The sequence below is a fragment of the Cetorhinus maximus genome, chromosome 29 (assembly GCF_964194155.1).
Source record: "Cetorhinus maximus chromosome 29, sCetMax3.hap1.1, whole genome shotgun sequence".
NCBI lineage: Eukaryota > Metazoa > Chordata > Chondrichthyes > Lamniformes > Cetorhinidae > Cetorhinus > Cetorhinus maximus.
Window position 1 is genome coordinate 2,885,356 of NC_135907.1, and position 7,390 is coordinate 2,892,745.

At 42.1% G+C, this 7,390-nt stretch overlaps 1 long non-coding RNA gene across 2 annotated transcripts in view; it reads left to right on the plus strand.

Moving 5' to 3' along the window:
* LOC144669561 (uncharacterized) overlaps window positions 1-7,390 on the plus strand; it is a 72,097-nt gene extending 64,707 nt beyond the window's left edge. Inside the window, exon 6 of one of the 2 annotated variants that reach the window (XR_013573686.1) lies at window positions 7,123-7,390. This is a non-coding gene — a long non-coding RNA (uncharacterized LOC144669561). The remainder of the gene's footprint in view (window positions 1-7,122) is intronic. The other variant, XR_013573687.1, reaches the window with a different exon arrangement.

Genomic DNA, 7,390 nt, shown 5'->3' on the forward strand with positions numbered 1-7,390 from the left:
AAAGGCATCTTACCAGCTCCCTGGCTGTAAAGACACAATGGTGATTAGTAGGATTGCTCTCTGGGCAGGAAAGGCCGTAAGGTCAACACAGAAGCTGCCTTACAGGCCTCTGCAGACTTTGTTTTTATTTATTCTTTCATGGAACATGAGCATCAATGGGAAGGGCAGCATTTGTTACACATCCCTAATTGCCCTTGAACTGAGTGCCTTACTAGACCATTTGTGGGTCTGGAGTCACTTAGGCCAGATCAGGGAAGCACATTTCCTTCCCTGAAGGGACATTAGTAAACTGGATGAGTTTTTACATGTTGTACTACCAGATTTATTTTTATTATTCGTTGAATTTGAACTCCACTAGCTTCCATAACAGGATTTGAACCTGTACCCTCAGAGAATTAGCCTGGGTTTATTAGTCTAGTGACATTACCGCTCTGCCACCACCTCCCCCTGGACTTCTGAAGTCTAAGAAATAAAATAAGGGGGGAACCTATATGGAGGAAGAGGAGGAGTGCAACAAAGTCCTCGCACTCCATTTGGAGGACCCCGGGGCCATTACCAATGCTCCCCTGGCCTTGTTGCAAAGAGGAGGATGTAAGAGGTGCCGCAACAATATTTCAAAAAAGAGTTGGGGGCTTCTCCCCAGTGGCTTGGCCAATATCTATCCCTCGGTCAACATTGCTAAAACAGATAATCTGGTCACTTACCTCATTGCTGTTTTCGGGCACTTGCAACGTATGCACATTGGCTGCCGCTTTTCATACATTGCAAAGTCCCTACACTTCAAAAGTACTTAATTGGCTGTAATGCGCTTTGGGACTTCCAATGGCCATGAAAGGTGTGACATGCAGGAAACGCAGGTTCATTCTTTCCACATGGCAGACCTGGGACGCAGTGGTAAGTGGGTTTGAACGCCAGCCAGGAAAACCAGCAAGGGACGCGAGCTCTTCTCCAGCCATGATATGCAGACACAGTGGTCATTGGCAGCCCCAGGGTAGGGTGACAGAGGAGAATCTCAAACACTCTGTTCTGCTTGTTGTCAAAGCAATTTTAGATTGTTGGGCAATGTTTGACAAGGGAACAATATTGTCCATAGTTTCCATCTCAGATTGCCATATTTTGCCTTGTCTAAAACTGGACCAAGGTTGGATCATTGGCTGTGTTCTCTGGATTGTGCTGCTCTTAATGAAGATCAATAGAACACTTTGACAGCTAATGGATGGGATTTTCTGCCAGGATCGTCTGGTCCCACAGAACGTCAGTGGACTTTTGGCTGGGCCGCCGAACCTCCTGTGGCGGGTGCCACCATGACTGGGCCGAAAAATCCCGGCCAATGTCTCAACGTCAAAGAGAAGCAAGGAAACATTTATATGGCAGCTTTCACAGCCTCAGGATATTCCAAAGTCCTTTACAGCCAATGAAATGCTTTGGAAGATGTAGTCACTGTTGTAGGAAATTACAGCAGCCAATTTGCACGCAGCATACAACCAAATCATTTGTTTCAGTGATGTCGATTAAGGGATAAATTTGGCCACGACACTGAGGAGAACTCTGCTTCTCTTCCATGAAATAATGCCATGGGATCTTTAATGGCCACCTGCGAGGTTGGATAATGCTTTTGTTCATCCAAAAGACATATAGGGATTTGGACTAAACCCCAGAGTAAGAAAATTCTTGTCGAAGCATAACCAAATTGGCAAAAAAAAAGACAATCACTAATTTAGAATGAAAATTAACAAGGTTTATTGGACAATAAGCATTAATACTTAACGTTTCATGAATTGAGGCACGGCACGATACACAAGTTCAATATGTGTCGGGACTTCCAAGGTCGTCTCTTCTTGGTTCCTGAACCTTGTCTCTTAGCCAACTTAACCCTAATATACAGACTAATCCCTTTTCAGCTTTAAGACTTAAACTCTAGTGGATCCTTTTCCAACCCACAACTTTAACCTTAACTACTGAAGCTTCCAGTCCACCTTAACTGCTGAAGCTTCCAGTCCACCTTAACTGCTGAACACAAAAACACAAGAGATAGGAGCAGTCATAGACCACATAGCCCAATAAGCCTACTCTACCATTCAGTACAATCATGGCTGATCTTAAGCTTCAACTCCACTTTCCCATCCACTCCCCATAAACCCTTAATTCCCTGAGAGATCAAAAATCTGTCTAGCCCAGCCTTAAATGTATTCAGCAATGGAGCATCCACAACCCTCTGGGGTAGAGAATTCCAAAGATTCACAACCCTTTGAGTGAAGAAATTTCTCCTCATCTCAGTCCTAAATGATCGGCCCCTTATCCTGAGACTGTGGCCCCGTGTTTTAGATTCCCCAACCAGCAGAAACAATCTCTCAGTGTCCACCCTATCAAGCCCCTTCACAATTTTGTAGGTCTCATTCTTCTAACCTCCAGAGAATATAAGCCCAGTTTACTTAGCCCTTCATTCCAGGGACCAATCTAGTGAACCTTTGCTGTACCACCTCCAGTGCAAGTATAAGAAGTTACACACTTCACAGCTGCCTGCTGAGTGTTCTCTCTCTCTCTCTCTCCTTTCTCTCTCTCCTTTCTCTCTCTCTCTCTCTCTCTCTCTCCCTTTCTCTCTTTCTCTCTCCCTTTCTGTCTCTCTCCCTTTCTCTCTATCTCTCACTCTCTGGTGGAAACAGATTTCTAACAAAGACTGTGACTTCCCAAAATAAGATTGTACTTTACTACTGACTTCCCCAAGTTGATTCCTGAGCAGTTAAGTGGTTATACATTTTCTATTCACTCTGTCTTGAGGAAATTACTTTAGCCCTGGCTCCTGTCAATACTAGATTCACTGATCTTTAATACTGTATTCTTACAGCAGTTCTCAGACCTGTGACAGTTACTCTGGTCACTGACTAAGCCTAATAATAGGTTCTTATGGCAGCCCCTCAACCTGTAACAATTAACTGTTGACTGGCAATGTCCAATTCAAATGCTATTTCCTAGTAAGTGCCTTACTCCTGGCAAGTGCCTTCCTGGCAAACGCCCTATTCTTAACACTCTCTCCCAACAAATGACCCCCAGCAAGTCCTGTGACAAATGCTAACACTTTGTAAGGGCAAATACCCCTGTGATGCACCCTTATTTTTATGCCCTTTTTGCAGGTAGCTTTGCAACATTGGATCAGTGCAACTAACGACTTCTAACCCAATATTTGTAACTCTTGACCAATGGGAAGAGCACTCCTAGCATCCCCACAGCAATCTAACCTTAATTTTTATCTCTAACTGGAGGTCCTTGGAACATTCTAGGCCCAAGACCAGCGAATCAGCTTTGAAGCCTTGGTGTCCTTTCTAGCTGCTAAACTATAACTTGTATCTTTGACTGGAGGCCCTGGAACATCTAGTCCTTGGGCAACCTTCCTGGCCAATCAGCATCGTAGCTTTGGCTTCTCTTCACTGCTAAGCTAGACTCACTAGAGCCCAAATGTGAAAACCTGTCCTACTTATCACTTCAGTTCACTCTTAAAGGACCCATTTGTTCTTTCTTAAAGCTACATCACAGTATTTGGCACTTAACGAGATGCCAACATTAAGACATCCTTAACAACATATCCCAAAATTAACGAATTATCCTGATAATACATACAAATTAAGACTTTTCGTCACTAAACATATCCACAGTGCAATTTGATAACTTAAGTCTTATTAATTACACAAATGTGCCAATGAGGTGAAGTCTACAGACAGCACCTCCGACAGTGCAGCACTCCCTTGGTACTGCACTGGGGTGTCAGCCTAGATTTTGTGCTCAAGTCTCCAGAGTGGCTTCCCACTTTCCATACCAAAATCTGACTCTTGGTACTATCTGGTTAGGGACCAGTGACTTTTTGTTTAAAATAGGCAAAGTTTGAAATCCTAGTTATCCACTCAGAGAATAAAGCCATGATATCCACAGTTTTAAACAAATAAAATGAACTTTACAAAGTCAGAAAAGTAAAATAATTTACAATCTTAGAATTTTAATCTTTAGAGTTAACATGGGGTAAATATGAATTTAACAGAAAACTGTGGTCAAATGCATCACACTGCACATCAAATGGCAGCTGCGACCAAGACAGATCCCTTGGATTTCTCAGCAACCCAGCCAGATGTCAGTGATCACTTTGAGTTACAAAATCTTGTTAAAACTCTGTCTCACTCATTAGGGATTTTGACTCTCCACTTTCAAAAAACTAGCCTCTAAATTCCCTCAAAAGCTGTTCCGACTTGGATTGTCTCAACGCTCACCTCCCGATGGTTCAGTCTCTTTTCCGGAGACTGCATCCCATGGGATTCATAAAGCTGCACTCCTGCCTCTAATTACCAGCACACTTCCAACTCTTTCGCAGACTGCTGGCTTCACTAAACTGGCACTGCCCTGGGTTTCTCCGAACTTCAGTCTCCTAGCTGCGCTGAGCCATAACTGCCTGGCACAGAACCAGTGACCTTCCGCCACCTTCTCAGTTCTCCTGGATTCCCCTGAACCATCACTGCCTGAAGCCTGCTAATGGCTCCCAGGGCTTCCCTGTGAGCTACCAATCACACCAGGTCCAAACTGCAACTAACCCCCTCTTTCAGCAAACACACACATAAATTGAAACCAATTTATTCTTAAACTCTACCCATCTCCATGACAATGTAGCCTTTCAGAGTTTAATCTAATTTAGCTCTAACTCCCAAAACAAGACATCTCTCTGGATTGCACTTCTTTCCAACCAGAGTAGACATCGTGTCTCCAGCTCTCCAACTAAGTAAGCCGACCTGATGTTTTATGGCTCCTTCTCTTACATTCTGACTCTATTAAACAAACATGGGTAATCTTCTGAACTGCCATTTTCTTTTAGGTGATCTGGCAATCTCTGAAGCCCAGCATTTTAGTCACCTAACATTCACAACAACAACCTTCTCAGAAGTAAACATTACCTCTAAAATGTTAACGTGAATCAAATACCAACATGAACCATGAACTAGATCATCGTAACACTGTCCAGTTCAGAAGTGGGAAGGGTAGGAGTACCACTGTTGCCTTGGTAGCATGGAACTTCTGCTGGTTTTCTTGATTTTGCAAGAGAAAAAAAATCCTGATAGTTTCTCGAGCAAAATAAAAATTCATATTCCTCAGATTTCTGCAGCAATTGCTGCTGTGCAGAATTTCTCTGGCTAGTCAACAAGTCTGTCATTAGGGATGGGATGTCTCCCAAAAGGCTGTCAAAGTCTGCAGTACAATTTTGAAAATATTCCTCCCCTGCTATTCCAAAGTAAGTGACTCTGGATGGGGTCAAGTTCTACTGCCTCCCAGTTCCTCATCTAAGTGGCTGTTCTTTGTGCAACATAGTTGACAGGTTATTTCGCCTTTGAGTGCATCAGTGCCAAGACTGAACTGTACCTGTGTCCACGTATGTATTTTCTAGTACTAGATTACTTGTTAGCAATCATGAGCAGGACCGATGACAGGTTCCCTCCTCCCTCTTCCAATTGTGGTGCCCTTCAACTGAGATCAGCTCAGAGTCTTAAGCTTTTGACTTGGCAGTTGCCTAGTGTACAATTCTGTACAAAATAATGTAGTATATGTTCATCTACTAAGCCAGTTGTGAATCCTGGACATAAGTTTGAATTTCATCTTTGAATAATTAAAATGGTAGACACTGATTTTGTAAAAAGAGATTTGTTCACTTTTTTGACCATATCAGTTTGCATACATTGCCATTATAGTCAAGTTTGAAATAAAATATGTCAGAGAGCAGGATGACGCAATTGTTGATTTATTCTTGCTAATCTAGAGGATCCAGTAGCCTTCACACATTCTCTGAAGAAGCGCCATACAGACTCAGAAACTCTGTTTCTCTCTCCACAGATGCTGCCAGTTTATCCAGCATTTCCAGTTTTTAGTTCAGATTTCCCGCATCTGCAGTGTTTTGGTTTTATTTAAGCCTTCACATATTGTCTGACCTGGGTCTGGGTCACCATTGTCAAGTGGGCCAAACTGATCACTGGGATCTTAATTCACACACTTTCAATTCGTCTATAAGATACCCCTGGAGGCTGGAATGAGTTAATTTATCTTGAAGCCAGATGGAGTTGCCATTTCGATCCAGGTGCTGTGGTAGATGGTCCAGCTTGAAAAGATAATTTCCCTGATGATGCCATGACAAAGTCATCCAGACTTGTTTTCCACTTCTGAACTAAAGCCATTGATAAACTGGTCTGGATTCCTTCAGTTCATATTGGGGCCAATGCTGTTGGGTTGATGATGATGATTGCTGGGAGTATCGATGATGATGTCATTGTCTCGTTAGAAATATTTTTGGGAGGTGGGGGGGAATGCTGTGTGGTACCCGAATGACATATTCCAACTGGGTTCTATTTTGCTATTCTATTCTATTGATTGTCATTAATGAGGGAGTTTTGTATTCATTGCTTAAATTGTAGTCTTTTCCCAAAGTTCCGGATTATGGTCATGCTAGGTCATGACTATAGACTTCCTTTTCCTTTTTTTGTACGCACATGTCAACTTTTTCAATCAGGCCATTTATTTTTGTATATATGTGATAGAGGCATGAATTGTATTTCTATGCCTGGAGAGAGAAAGAAGGGAGTTCCTTTACAATTCATTGTGCAAACTCAAGATGAAACGGAAAAGAAAATAGTATTCTCAAACCAAGTATTGTGTGCACACACAAAAATAAGGTTGTGCATATACATTTATTTAATCACCTCCCCTTTTCTGTTGCAGCTACATTTGGTATTTTGCTGCTATTTACAACACTAATTGTCTATACAAATAGATATAGTTACACCTCCGGTTCTAATTATTTTGTTACTTTCACTATTCTCACTTCTATTAATATCTCAAAACTCTGCAATAATAAAAAAATACTTTCTTCACCATATTCCAAAACTCTCCTTTGGCATTGACTTCTTGCTGAGGTATAGTTTCAACTTACCCAAGTGACCATTGTTCGTCTGCAAGGCTTGCCAAGCTCGTGGGGCCACAGCAATGCCTAGTTTCCTCCTCCTCTGATGTCCACAGAAATGAACATTTTCAGTCGAGGTTGTTGGTCAATGATCAAGGCCGGAAACTTAACTGATTTTTCTTCTCCTTTTCTGAATCCAGGAGGTCCGGTGGCCAATTATGATGCTCCTCTGTTATCCCAGCTAAGATCAGATAAGCCAGAACCCTCTTCATCTGCAAGGCTTGTCTCTTCACTGGATAAACTTGAAGACACCTTATTTGTGGTGCTGTGTTCCTCAAGCATATGTTTTTTCTATCGATCATGGATTATAATGTACAACTGGGGCAGTTTATTTCTGTGATTTCCCTCTTTTTTAATTTCTACTGTGTATTTGGAAAATATGAAATAAAAATCCTTTTCTGAAACATT